This window comes from Artibeus jamaicensis, unplaced genomic scaffold (assembly GCF_021234435.1).
Source record: "Artibeus jamaicensis isolate MK-2021 breed Jamaican fruit bat unplaced genomic scaffold, CSHL_Jam_final contig_354, whole genome shotgun sequence".
Taxonomy (NCBI): domain Eukaryota; kingdom Metazoa; phylum Chordata; class Mammalia; order Chiroptera; family Phyllostomidae; genus Artibeus; species Artibeus jamaicensis.
In genome coordinates, this window is record NW_026521803.1 from 3,287,172 (window position 1) to 3,301,550 (window position 14,379).

General features: G+C 37.9%; 1 protein-coding gene across 3 annotated transcripts in view; it reads left to right on the plus strand.

Annotated features, from left to right (window-relative positions):
* DLGAP1 (DLG associated protein 1) overlaps positions 1-14,379 on the plus strand; it is an 856,099-nt gene that overhangs the window by 350,038 nt on the left and 491,682 nt on the right. The window lies entirely within an intron of this gene.

Below are 14,379 nucleotides of genomic sequence, written 5' to 3' on the forward strand. Positions count from 1 at the left end.
GTTTTGACTTTTGTGTTTGGACCCAGTGTTGCTTTAAAGAAAATCTTTCCAATGTGCATACGTCTTTGAATGACCCTATAACAGCACTACAAAAGACATCTTAGTGGATGGTCTGCCAACTGACACCCCGTATGAGTTATGGCCTGCTCACTCGGCTCATTTTAGGTACCTTGGACTGAGTAGTGGGGCCTTTACTGTATTTTTATTGATAAATACATACACTGGCCACTCCTTTTCATCTATTTTTCTTGAAAAATGAAATCTTTAAGCAGGCAAGTCAGCATTAAATTACTGAAGTTGGGACTTTAGGGTAACTTTTCCATGATGATCTCACATATTATGAAGATTTGCAGTATATTCCATTTAGAGCCAGTAAAGACTATTTAGTGTTTAATATTGGTTTAGAAAATTTACAGTCTTCTAAATCACAGTATCCTTTTCAGATTAAAACCATTTTATGATATCACCAAAATAATAACAGGAAACCTGCACAACAAATTGTTAAACATTTTTTATGGCCAAGAGAATATATGAATTGTTTCCCAGAGATGTACTCCTAACTGAGTTGTACTGTACTTTTTAGGTCAAAGAAGCACGTAAGGCTTATAGCAGTAATTTCCACTGGGGCATCACAGTCTTGCTGGGCTGAGTCTGTGCATTGGTTCAATGTGCCTGATGGAATTCTGCAGTATAGATCTTGATGTTATTGAAAGTACTAAGTCATTGTACATTTGCATTTTATTAATGGCAGGTTGTAATCATTTATAAACCAATAAACATATAAAATCTGTCATTGGCACACAGACTGCTTGAGCAAAAACTGCACAGTTAAGTAAAAAAAGATATCCAATTTGGAGATTCAAAATTTTTGCTAAAGTCCTAACAATGGCTTTTACTTAAAGATTAAAAGAACTCTACATATGTCAATTCTTTTATAAAACCTGACTCAAATCAGTATAGTCTCTAATTTATTACCTTGCCTGGATCAATCCAGTGTGACTGGTAATAGATTTTTTAATATACCCACATTTAATTTAAAAGTAACTTCTAATTATTAAGCACTTTAAAAATAAAAGCCAGAAGCACATTTTTCTGCATAAACCAATTACAAAGTTCAAAAGTGTTTCTTAGGCATTTGCTTTGAGATTCAGTTTATAACTTTGTAAACCACATTGGGGAGACTTGGCACTTCTGCATTTCTGTGTGGCTGGGAGCACAGTAGAAAACTGTTTTTCTGGCATTCTTGTTCACATGGTTACATTTGTATACAGTTCTGATTGCCAGTGGCTTAGACAAGTGACAAGGCAGAATTCTTTAAAGCATTATAGTTCCTTATATCTAAGGCTAAATCTTGAATACATGATAGAACTCTTACTATCCTTATGGCTACCAGATTGACAGCTGCATATTTGGCGTACTTTGATTTTTTTGGAGTTTATTTTTCATTGCAGATTTATTTGGCATTCGTGTAAATTTTGTATATTTACATCAAGTTTCTGAATAAGAATCATTTATTTTAAAAATAAACAATGGGTCAAAGAAAAATCCAAGATAAATTAGAAAGGAATAAAAATTAAAATTTACCAAAACTTACAGGATGAAGCTAAAACAATGTTACTGAACAACAACAACAAAAAACATTTGGCTGCCTATTGCCACAATAGCTAAATTCATAAGGCAGGTGCTGATATGAAAAGAAATAGGTTTTTTCAGATGCTGCACAATCTTGGAGAATGGGGAACTCCCCACCTCATAGCTCATCTCCTCTGCAAAACCCAAAAAAAGCCCAGTAAGAGTAGAACAAAAGGCAGTGCCAAGAGCTCCTGCTCCATTTTAGAGTGTTGTCCTTTGGAGCCTGCAGGCAGCTGCTAAGTGATCATCTAGATAGCTTAGTTGGTTCCCAGCTGCTGTCTGTCTTCAGGCTCCCTCCTGAAGGCTCTGTGTGGAGCTGGTGCAGCCATGGCCATGCAACTGCCAGAAGGTCACATGTTCCCAGTTAAGGCAGCACATGAATATACCAGTGAATGCCTCAGGTCAGCAGGAGCAAGAGATAGAGACTCCCTCCTGGACGTCATGAGCCCTGTGGCTACTAAAGCCTTGTGGCTTATGCAGAGGACAGGCCAGTGCATCAGCTGAGTGCAGGTCCTGAGCAGCAAGTGATAAGCCAAAGGATGTTTCTTTGTTCCCATCAGTTTATGTTAGATTGGCTATGAGACAGGCAAGCTGCTTTCTCAGAATGGCCAGTTAACTTCCTAAACTTTTGCATGCTTTAGGTGGCCTCCACCTCTCCACCATTCTGTTCTTACCCCAGACTGGACTGACAGGCCTCTTTGGTCTAGCACCACTCCCTGCCACCATTCTGACTTATCTGGCACTTGTGCTTGCCTTCCCCTGGTCCTACCCCCAGTCAGTTACTGGAAGGATAGGGAAGGGACCTTTCCCCTTATCCGATTTTTACTTCTTGGTGGGAGAAGGGTGCCTATCCATTCATCTTTCAGCTTTGGGCTTGCTCTGGGAATTTATTCATCTTTCTAGCTTTCTGTGCCACTTTGGCCCTGTCCATTCATATTTCTAGCTTTTAGTGCTTCAGTGTAGGAACCTTTCCCTGTCACCATCTTGGCCAGTAGGGAAGGTTCCCCTGACTCCAAGTCCTGAGGCTGCCCAGCTTCCCTGCCTTTCGGGCCCCAGGCCATGCTGAGGTAGCTCTGCCAACTCTGAGTGAAAGCTCAAGAGCAGCCATGGAACCAGCATTCCCACTGGGGGTGGGGGACCCTGCCCTCTCACTCATAATGTCCCCAGGTTTTCTGCCACCTCTGGGCTGGGTAGTCATGCAGCCAGGATCCCACAATCAGCCGAGCATCCAGGCTCTGCATAGAATCAGGCACTTTGGCCAGCTGAGAAGGGGCAGGTTAAAGGCATGGTCTTGTCCACTGGTGGCAGCAGTGCTGAAACAGAGACTTGTAGCTGCAAATGCCTACATTAAAAAAAAAAAAAAAAGATCTCAAATCAATAACCTCACCTTCTGCCTTAAACCACTGAAAAGAAAGAATAAACTAAGCCCAAAACAAATGGAATTTATGGCAAAAATAAATGAAGTAGATAAAATGAAACAAAAAAATTAATAAAACCAGAAGTTGATTCTTTAAAAAGATCAATAAAATTGGTATCCCTTAGCTAGAAAAAAAAAGAAGGAAAGAAAGAAAACTCAAATTGCCAAATCAAGAATGAAAAACTAAACATCAATATTGATTTTACAGAAATAAAAAGGAGTATATGGAAATATTATATATGATCTATCCCCCCAAATTAGATAATGTAGATAAAATGAGCAAATTCCTAGAAAAATAAAAACTACTGAACCTGACTCAAAACAAAAGGAAAATCTAAATAGATCTGTAACAGGTTGAATTAATAATTTTAAAACTTCCCATAAAGAAAAGCCCTGGGCCAGATGGATATCAAATACTTATAAACTCTTCAAATGATAGAAGAGGGTATACTTTTTAATTCATCCTATTAGATCAGCATCATGCTGATATCAAACCAGGCAAAGACATCACAAGGAAAGAAAACTGGTTCAATATTCCTTATGAATATAGATGCAAAAACCCTCAGCAAAACAGTAGCAAACCAAACCCAGCAACAAATAAAATGGAAGGTTGGGAATGCAAGGTTGGTTTAATTTCCAAAAATTAAATAATATGAAACATTATATAGTAGGCTAAAAAAATCACAAGATCGTGTCACTAGACACAGAAAAATATTTGACAAAATCCAACAGTCTTTTATGATAAAACACTCAACAAATTTGGAATAAAAAGCCTCCTCAACCTGATCAAGGACATCTATGAAAAACCCACAGCTAACATCATAACTTTTGGATGAAATCGGCTTCATGAAGTGAACAGAGCTTTATTTGTATTTGGGGGGAAAAAGGATTTGTAAGCAGAAAATATTTTTTGGAGAAAGCCAGTATGGAACAGGGAGAATGGTAGGGTTGACTGCTGTGGCAAAACGGGCAGCAGAAGGACCTGGGACTCCAGGGAGAGACGCTTCCTAAGGAATAATGAAGGGATCAAAGTAAATTATTAAAGAAATGCATGAAGAATCTTTAAAAGTTATCAAACAGAAACTATTTCAAAATATTCCCTCAAAGGACCCAACTTAAGGAAAAGAGGATCATTTTATTTCCATCGTTTCTTTCCTCACATTCCCGGGACCTTGATCTCTAGTACTGTTGCTACTATAGCTATTTCACTGTGGGCTAAACAAACCTATAGGGAACCAGGAAATGTAGCCAGCATTTCCCCCTAAATATAGTATCTCTGGGACTGGCTCTAAACAATAACATCAAAGTGAGCTTTGGGGACCTGACATAATCATAATTTGGAAACTGCCTGCACACAGTGTTTGTTACAGATGATTTGTTTTCCTAATTATGGTTTATTAAACTTAATTCTACAGTCCATTTCCATTCCATGAATACACACTTGGGAAATTAAATGGCTTGACAGGAATACACACACATGCACACACATATACATATATAAATGTGTATATATGCATATATACATGCACTTTTTCTGGACACAGAAATCTTTTAAATGTGTTACTATATATATATATATACACACACATATATACATACCTATATACACACACATATATATATATATGCATAATTTAGCACTCTAAAACTTGAACGATTCCCAGTAAAACAAGGTAGGAAAGGAAAAAAAATTAAGGGATGGAGATTTCATTTTTGGAATGGTTTGAGTTACCACTAATGGTAATTAGATTTGTCTGAGTTGGGCCTGGATCAGTCCTGAACTTGACATAGACTGAGGTCCTAGAGCAAAAGATTCCAGGAGTGAACTTAGGGAGGAGAGAAATCATTTCAGGAATAGTGGCTCAGGAGATTCTCCACTGGATTATACCTGGTCATTGTTTCATTAAGTTGGAAAGGACCTTCCTCCTGCATCAGGAGCTGAATAAACAATGTAAGTAGTCAAGTAGTGAAGCAGGGTGTATAAAGTCAATTGACATTTTAGCCTCCTCTGAATATTATAATAACCATGGACTATTTTAACTCCAGTCACCTTATGGCAGGCAGAATTCTGAGAAAGACCCCACTGAGCCTGTCTCTTATAATCTTCTCCCATCTGAGTGCGGGTGGGACCTGTGAAGATAAAATATCACTCCATAAATAAGAAAGAGATAATTTCATCTGGTTCTGTCTAACCACATGAGACCTTTAAAAGCTCATAAACGTGATCTGGCAAAGTGGTCTGAGCCCCAGGTAGTATAGCTCACTCAGTCCTGCTCACAGCCATTTTTCCCAAAGCACACCCCAGTGCCATCGCAGGTGGTACAGGAAGATTCTCAGCTGTTAATCACAGTCTGAGTCTGGAATTAGCACAACCCTTTCCATGACACAATCCAGGTCAAGATCCAGGCTTCTCAGACAGTTTACTGGCTAGTGAAGCAACTCACTCCCCTTTGTGCGGCTCTGAACATTGAACAGCTCTTACATAAGTCTCCCTATAACTTACGCCTGTTAAGCTATTTGTACAGCACATACAATTTTGTGCTGTAAGAGCTATGCCAAAGGTCTAGTTCACCTTTCACTTCACAGCCCTTCCAGTTTTTGAAGGTGGGTGTTGCTTTCTCCTGTTTTCCCCGGGCTCTTTTTCTTTCCTCTGTAAGTGTTCCAGGCTACAGTGTTGCTTAACAAGGAATAGGAAGCCCCAGATGTGCCTGACTAGTACCAAATAGAGGGCCATCTCCTTCCTTGGTCTTATACTTATATACATAGATATGTACTTTTCTTTAACAAACTGCCTAGATTTGCTATATAATATTTCCTGATGCATATGAGGAGCTCATTTTCACATAAAAAAAACAATGCCTAAATCATTTTTCATAGTCACATAATAAATGTCATTAGTTAGTAAATAACATTTTAAAGTAAGACAATTACAATACATTAGATTCTTTCTTTGATTGTGTAATATATGTTTACAATTCTTTTCTCATAAAGAAACAAAAACAAGGGGACAGTGACCAGAGGGGAGAGGGAAGGGAAGTTAAGGGGAAAAAGGGGGAGGGATTTGAAGGAACAAATAGGAAGGACACAGGGATGAGAACTAAGGGGGGTGGAAATGGGAGGGAGGTGGGGAGCAAGGGGGGGGGGAGGCTGGGATGGGAGAAATAGACAAAAAACTGTACTTGAAAAATAACTAAATAAAATTTAAAAAAAGAAACAAAAACAAGACTCTCATAATCAGACCAGAACACTAAAAGGAAAATATAGAAGAAAAAAATCAGATGCACACACACACACACACACACACACACACGGAGTCATAACAAAATGGAAAAGAAATGGAATCCAACAGCTAAATGGTGTTGCTTTGACTCTCATTTAGTTGAAAAGCTAGGCAGATCAAACACTCCTATCCTGTTTTTTAACAGCTGTATTTTTTATCTTCAGATATTTTATTTTAGATTATTGAAGTTGCTGGAGCATTCTCTGTATTATTATTGTTACAGTTAGCCACTGTCATTAACCTTGTTTGTATTGGTTTTATTGATTATTTCTTGAGACTGGTCTGAATATGTGTGCTTGTCAAGGTAAAGTGAAAAATTATTTCAGTGTCTAGGCATCATCTTAGGGAAGACAAGGGAATCTGATAAGTGAAGGGAACCAAAATCTTTCATTTCAAGACATAAGATAATAAATTTAACAGTTTTGTTGAGAAATAATTCATATAGCATACAGTTCATCATTTAGATGTATATACAATTCAATAGTTTCTAGTATGTTCATTTACAGGGTCATGCACCCATCACCAAAATCTAACATGAAAACATTTCATCCATCCAGACAGAAACCCCAAGTCCCTTTATTGATACTGGTGAGGTAGAAGGCCCCGTCGTGCATTTCGGGTCACGGGGAACAAGTGAATCGGGAAAAGGGGCAAGGGAGCAAGCGGTGGAGAAAGGAATGTCTGTACTCTCTGTGAATCGCACTGGGCTCCCGCACTCCTGAGAGAAAGGAGACATCTTCAGAGCAGTTTTCCCAAGTAAATTAAGCTTGTGGAAAAATTCACTGTGTGATTCCACTTAAACCTAATGGAAGTGTCAGAACTTATAAAAAGGCTAACTTGCGAATTGCATTCTTCACCACCGGGCTGTCCCTTTCCTTTCAGAAGGGATTCAGGCTGAAGGAGGACCTAAGCCCAGTGTGTTTGGCTTCAGCAAAGAGGCGATTGTACCCAGGGGTGCTGTGTTTCAGGGAGGCTATTTAACAATAAATGCCGGCACTGGGGTGCTTAAATAATAAGGCCTATGTGATTTTCTTTCATGTTCTTCAGGTTTCAGGGACCAGAGTATTAAAGAAAATCTGTTGCATTCTATTTTTAAGTTATCAGAATGCGATAGAATGTTTATTTAAAGTACACAGCTAGAACATAATACATGACTTTTGTCTGAGAGTTAGAAACTGAATTGATCTAGGAATTGACTAACATTTGAATGATGGCCGGCCCGGCTGTTTATCCGTTCCACCTAACCTCGGGCCACGTTTGGGTGTATCTGGGTCTTTAAATCAAAAACATTAAGTAATACAAAATCGCATAGATTGCTATGCTATCAAAAGCTGGATAACATCCTTTTTCAGAAATGCTGCTTTTCTTTGTACTATTTTTCAAAGGAAAACGCAGTTTGGGATTTCGATTTTCTTCTGGGAAGACAAGCAGTGCGTTATCAGATCTCTGAAGCTCCGTCCCTCTGTTCCCTCTGCTGGCCGCAGAAAAGTACTGCTGGCACCTCATGTGGTTTATTTTAGCAAGTGGGGGAGCACATTTTCTGGTCTGTGTGAGTAGAAGAGCTAAAGGAAATGCAGCCGTCGGTATTAAAATTTTCAAAGACAAATTAAATTTCTCCTACCCACTCTTACACTCAGGAAGGACTCCCTCCCTAGGTCCTCAGAATGCGGAAAGGTGATATTACTACATGCAGGGCTTGGGGACATGCCAGCTGATGGGACAGCCTTGCTTCAGCCAATGAGATCCTCACATAATGTCTGTAAAAGAAGTGAATTCAAAACAAACAAGCAAACAGAATAAAAACAAAGACACTGAAATAGAGAACAAGTGGGCAGCGACCAGAGGGGAGAGGGAAGGGAAGTTAAGGGGGAAAATGGGGAGGGATTTTGAGGAACAAATATGAAGGACACAGGGATGAGGACTGGGGGGGGGGAGGAAATGGGAGGGAGGTGGGGAGCATGGGGTGGGAGGCTGGGAAGGGAGAAATACACAAAAAACTGTACTTGAAAAATAACTAAATAAAATTTTAAAAAAAAAGAAGTGAATTCAGAGAAGGACATTTTGTGAGTGCAGAATAGTCGGGAAGGGCCCAGGATTTTGTGTGACCTGTAGCCACGTCAATTAGTGCAGTGTTGGAAGTGCTGGGCACAGAGTATGCTGTCTTCTGAGTTGAGATGAGGAATCTGTCTCTTCTCCCTGACATGTGTTATCTCTAAACTGGAAAAAGTAAGCAACTTCTGCTTCTTTCTCAGGATTGTGTCTTGAGTTTCTCTTTTAAGTTAAGCAACTTTTTTCTCCCTAATTACTGCTTTTAAATCCTTCTTGTTCTAGATATTTCATGTGGGGTAAAAGAGGCAGTGAATATTTTTAGAAATACATTGTTCTTAAATTGTCTTAAATAGTAATGAATTTCTGTCATCTACATGTTTCTTTGTGTGAGCCCTAAAGGTCAAAGCTAAATCAAATTTGCTAAGTTGAATTAAATTCATTTCATTCACAAACAATGATAAATGAGTATAATATGGCTTTAGGCAACAAGACTAAAGTATCGGAAGTAATTTAAAACTTAAGATTTAATTTACGGTTTAATTTAAAACGGTCTTTCTACCTCAGAAATTAAAGACTTTTATTCCATATTATATACTTTTAAGTATTACAGGTTCTCCTTTTCCCCAAGAGATGGCATGTAAAATTCACAAGCACATGTGACACTGGGCACCTCGCAGCTAACGCTGAGTGTGCACTGCCTCCCTCACTGTGTCGTGTCAAAGCTGGAGGAAAGGTGCACTGAACATGGTAATGAAGTAAGGCCCTGTGCCTGAGTGCCCTTCGGTGCCTGTTCTTTGCCTCATTCACCTGCAGTCATTCAGAAATAAAGGTGTTTCTTGAGCACCCGTCCACTGACATCCTGTCTTGCTTTTAGAAAATTGAGTACCTTCTATGGCTAAAACACGGTCTCAGTGAATTACATGTCCTGTATGTCCTCCCTCAAGCCACCAGAGGCTCCTTCTATGCAAGGACATTTTTACTCTCCTGTGTGTCCCCAGCACCCAGCACAGAGCCTGTCCCCAGGGGGTGTTTGTAAAAGATTAGACAAACCTAATAGAATGAGAGCAGTTGTAGATCCTTGTAATAGCTAGAAAGTCTCGCATCTTTTGACATTTGATTTGAACTACAGAACAAAAAAGCATTGCTTGAGTCACCAAGACTGACCTCTTATTATATATTCTGAAATGAGAGAGACAGAGAACATAGGTGTAACATATATAATCTGAAACCTAAAACTATAATGTATCAGAAAAGAATGTTGTCAGAAAATCAGTGTATTTGAAGATTTTTCAAAAATGAGAAGCATATGAGATTCCAATGATCAAAACAGAAAAACAGACTATATCAATAAATCGAGCCTGGTTTCTTTACACAACCACTAAAATTAACAGATCCTTGGCTCTTCTGCGGATCGAGGGGGTAAAGGGAAATCCTAAAAATAAATGATAAAAGAAATAAGAACAAAGAAATAACCACAGAAAAGGGGGAATCAAGAAAGCATAAGAGATCACTTTGTAAAGATTTGAAAATTTGAAACAGAATTATTAATTTTCTAAAATATATACATAATCAAAATTGTCTAAAGGAATAAAAAATTTCCAGAGAATAACAATATAGAAGAAATTAAGGTAGTCAGAAATGTATTCCAAAAGACTGGAATGATCTTGGCTAATTAGAAAAGACTAGCAAGACTGATACCACACTAGATAAGAGAAGACACAAGCAAAAGGAAAAATATAGTCCAATCTCAATTATAAATATGAAAACAAAACTTCTAACTAAACTATTAGTAATGTAAATACAGCAGTACATCTACAGAATCAGATGTGCTGGTAAAGAGTGGTTTAGCCTGGCTGGTGTGGCCCAGTGGATTGAATGCCAGCCTGCGGACCAAAAGGGCGCAGATTCGGTTACCAGTCAGGGCACATGCCTGGGTTGTGGGCCGTGTCCCCAGTTGGGAGCGCACAAGAGGCAACCAGTTCATGTTTCTCTGGCAATCATTTCTCTCCCTCTCTTTCTCTATCCCTTCTCTAAAAATAAATAAATAAATAATTTAAAAATAAAGAGCAGTTTATATTAACTAGGTAAATGCAGTTTAAATTAGAATGTCCATTAATGTTCTTCTCTATGTTAACAAAAAAGGAAGAAAAAGTGTATGATCGTATGCTGAAAAAAATACCATAAAATCTAAAACCCACTGCTTATTTTGAAAGACATAGCAAATGGGGAATACAGAAAACTTCATCCAACTATAAGCATCATAATCCATGGTAGGCTTTAACTGCAGATGAATAAAAGTTAGGAACCACATGTAGATATCTGCTGTCTAAACTATTCAACACTAAAGAGTTCTAGTTAATTCAGTTAATCCTAGAAGTGTAGTGTTATGAGAGGAGCAAACTTTTATTGTTTAAGTTAATATTATTGCTTTTGTAGAAATCAAAAATAAACAGCTGATGATTAAAACTAATAAAATATTTAATTATAGCAAGAATAGAAATCAATAAGCAAATATAAATTTTTTATTACCCCAACTAAACAATGAGCAAAAATTCTTAAATTCCCTTTACCATCATAATCAATATCATAAAATTGGAATACATAGAAACATATAAAACTTATTGAAAAATCTATCAGGCATGTAGGAAGTACATCCCTGAATAAACAGAAAAATATGCCAAACTCCTGAATAGGAAAGCTTTTTTAGGAAACCAGTTCTTCTAAAGTTATTTTATATATTTAATCCAATCCCAATCAAAGGCCCAGGAGAGTTTTTACTGGTTCTGCCTAATTGCCCTGAAAATTTATCTGAAAGAGGAAATGTGCAAGAAGATACAAAAATTTTTGAGAACGAAGAAGTAAAAAAAGAACAAGAGACACTTTCTCTACCAGTTTTCAACACGTACTGTTCAGGTTTTAAACACTACCCCTCCCAGGCACTGTTCCTGATTGTGAAAAGATGGTGAATAAATTTATGTCCTGGTTAAGAATTAAAATACAATTTCCTTCACTGGCAATAAAGCTAGAGTGCAGAATGCAGTGTGGGTTTTCTCCTTCCCGCCAATTGAACTTCCCCACCAGGCCACAGGGACAGCAGCTGGGGAAACGCTGGGAAGACACTGCCAGGAACCTCACCCCAGGAGCGTAAGAGAGATGGGACACACAGGCTCACAGGCTCTGCAGGTCCGTCCCACAGACGAAGGCAAGAGCTTCATTTCCTCAAGTAAAACCACTTCTCCTGAGGAAAGGGGTGAGTTAGTGTGGAGAGAGAGGAGTTGAAAATCCCCAGTAAGAGACATGGGGCTGAGTAATAGAGTTTCCTAACACAAAGCATAAAGAAATTAAGACAGTTTAATGTTGGCACAAGGATGGACATACTGGACAGAAATAAGGACCAAAACACATTCAGGTACATGTAGATAGTTATTATAAGATAAAAAATAGTTATGTCAGTTGTGATTATTTCTGCTGCAAATAACAGAATGTCTAATTTATATTACATTAAAAATTAAAGAATATTTGTTGGTACCTGTAACTAAAAAATCTGAGGGGGAATGAAAAACTGGCTTCAGGTAGTGCTTCATCCAGATGCTTTTGAAAACATCTGCAATGGTCCTGTATCTTCCTTTGGTTTGCTCTGTTTTACACAGTGCAGTTTATTTGAAAGCTGGGTCCCCTCATAGGTGTGAGTGGGCTTCCTCTAATATGGAGCATAACAGTGACCATCTCTGTCTCAGCATTCCAAGCAAAGGTTTAAATTTCATTCTAATGGCTTAGATTACACACCGGAACCTAAATGGCCATTATGATAAAGCGACGAATGAACCCATCTCAATCCTGAGCATGGGATCAATTTACACAAATCATAAGGCCATTGCTAGGTCAAAAGTAGTTTCTAAAAGAAAATTTACACTATTCTTTCCGGAAGGTGAGGCAAGAGATGCTATAGTGGTGCCTCAGAACAGCTGGAAAGAGGAAGAGACAGAGAAAGTAAGCCAAACATCTATTTAGGGGAAAAAGTTAAATTCTTACATCAGGTTATTTTTGAAATTACACACTTAATGGTATAATAAAATGTCAAGGCATCTTTCTGTGTATTGAAGGAGGATATATGTAGGCATATCTTTACATGTATGCATTTATATACGCTCATTTAAAGATATATAAGCAGTTACAAACACATATTTGCCTGTATGTGTGTATATATTTATTTATATTTTTTGTATTCCAAAACACTGGAAGAATAAACTAAATTAAATGGCTAAATATCATGGCAAGAGGATACATAGGAAGAATAAATTCAGAGTGGGCAGCAAGACTTTTTAGTACAGGTCTTTTTATATAACTGATTTTTCCAGCATGTCAGTGTATAACCTAGTTTTTTTAATGTAGAAAAGCTAATCCAAAAGAGCAATTGCAAGACAAAGAAGAATACATTTATAACTTTGGAGTAGAAAAGACTTTCATAGAAAAAGAAAAGATACTAAATACGAAAGTAATGTAAAGAAAAAAAGCCTATACATTAACTAACATCAACATTTAAAAAAATTCGCAACTATTTATAAAGCACATAAATTCAGATAAAAGACAAGTCAATGACCACACAAAAACATGCAAAATATTTCAAAGACATAGAACTAATAACATAACTATATGAGAAATCTCTATATGTAAGAAATAAGAAAAAAATCTCTGGCAAATTTAAGCAAAGGGTATAAACATTCAGTTCCAAAAAGAAGAAATATAACTGACAGGAAGGCTTTTACTTTACTGTGTTGTGTTTTTTTTAATACTATAAATATTTGACTATATCTTTCTGAATGAAAAATCAGTTATTCTGTCAGAGGAGGATGGGGAAGAGAGACAAGCAAATAACGAACAGAGAGAGGAAGAGCCAAGGCCACCCTCACCGATTGGGAGCCCCCTGCAACTCCAGGCTCAGAGACACCCAATGCAGGGCAGGACGGAAGTGTGAGGCAGGCAGCAGGTACTCCCTGAGGAAATGAATAAGCAGCTGGGAAAGCCAGCTGCTCGCCTCTTCCCAGGTCCCTAAAACACAGCTGCCTGCGGTTGGGCAATTGCTCACTTGAGAAGGTAAATGAACAACTCAAGTTACTCCAACCCTTTTCAGTCATTCCAAGCTTCTTTTCCATTCTTGCTGTTACTTAAGAATAAGCAAGCCTGCTTCTTTTTTCCCATGAATGAAATCATTTGATGTTTTCTTCAAGAATGGCCAAGTTCACCAAGAATTCCTGACAGCCGATAATAGACTTGTCTCTTAGTTACACAAATAGAGCTTATTTGTCATCAAATAGTGGGTGGATTTATGAGCCTAGGTACACGAATGAGGGGAAAAAGTCTCAACATCTTTATAGCATAAAAAGCACAGCATATTAAGAAAACACTACTATGCTGGTAAACAAATGAGTGAAGAAATTTGAACATTCTTTCATGAAGAAGTTGTTCAAACTATGTAGCAAAAAGTTCAATCTCTTCAATGTTAAGAAAACATATTTTAAAAATTCACCTGCCATAGTAGCAAAGGACAATGGGTTCTTGTTGCTGATAGGGTGCACATCAGAAAATGATGCACTAATATTCCACAATACTGCCAGAACCTTTAGCCCATGATTTCTCTTCTGCGATCTCTCCAAATAAACTAATTCTAAATACAAAAAAAACCCTTTTCTACATGTTTTATTTAGAACTGTTATAACATTGGTTAATAACATTATATAATGTTCAAGTGTACAAGATTAAAATTACATGTCTGTGCACTGTATTGTGTGCTCACCACTCAAAGTCTAGTTTCCTTCCATCACCAAATAGTTCTTCCTCTTTACCCACTTTGTCCTGCCCCACCCCCTTTCCCGCTGGTCACCACCGTACTGTTGTCTGTGTCTGTGAGTTTGTTCGTGTTTGTTTTGTTAGTTTGTTTGTTACTTTTTGCTTTATATTCCACGTATTAGTAAAAGCATACGGTTTTTTCCTGTTCTGTCTG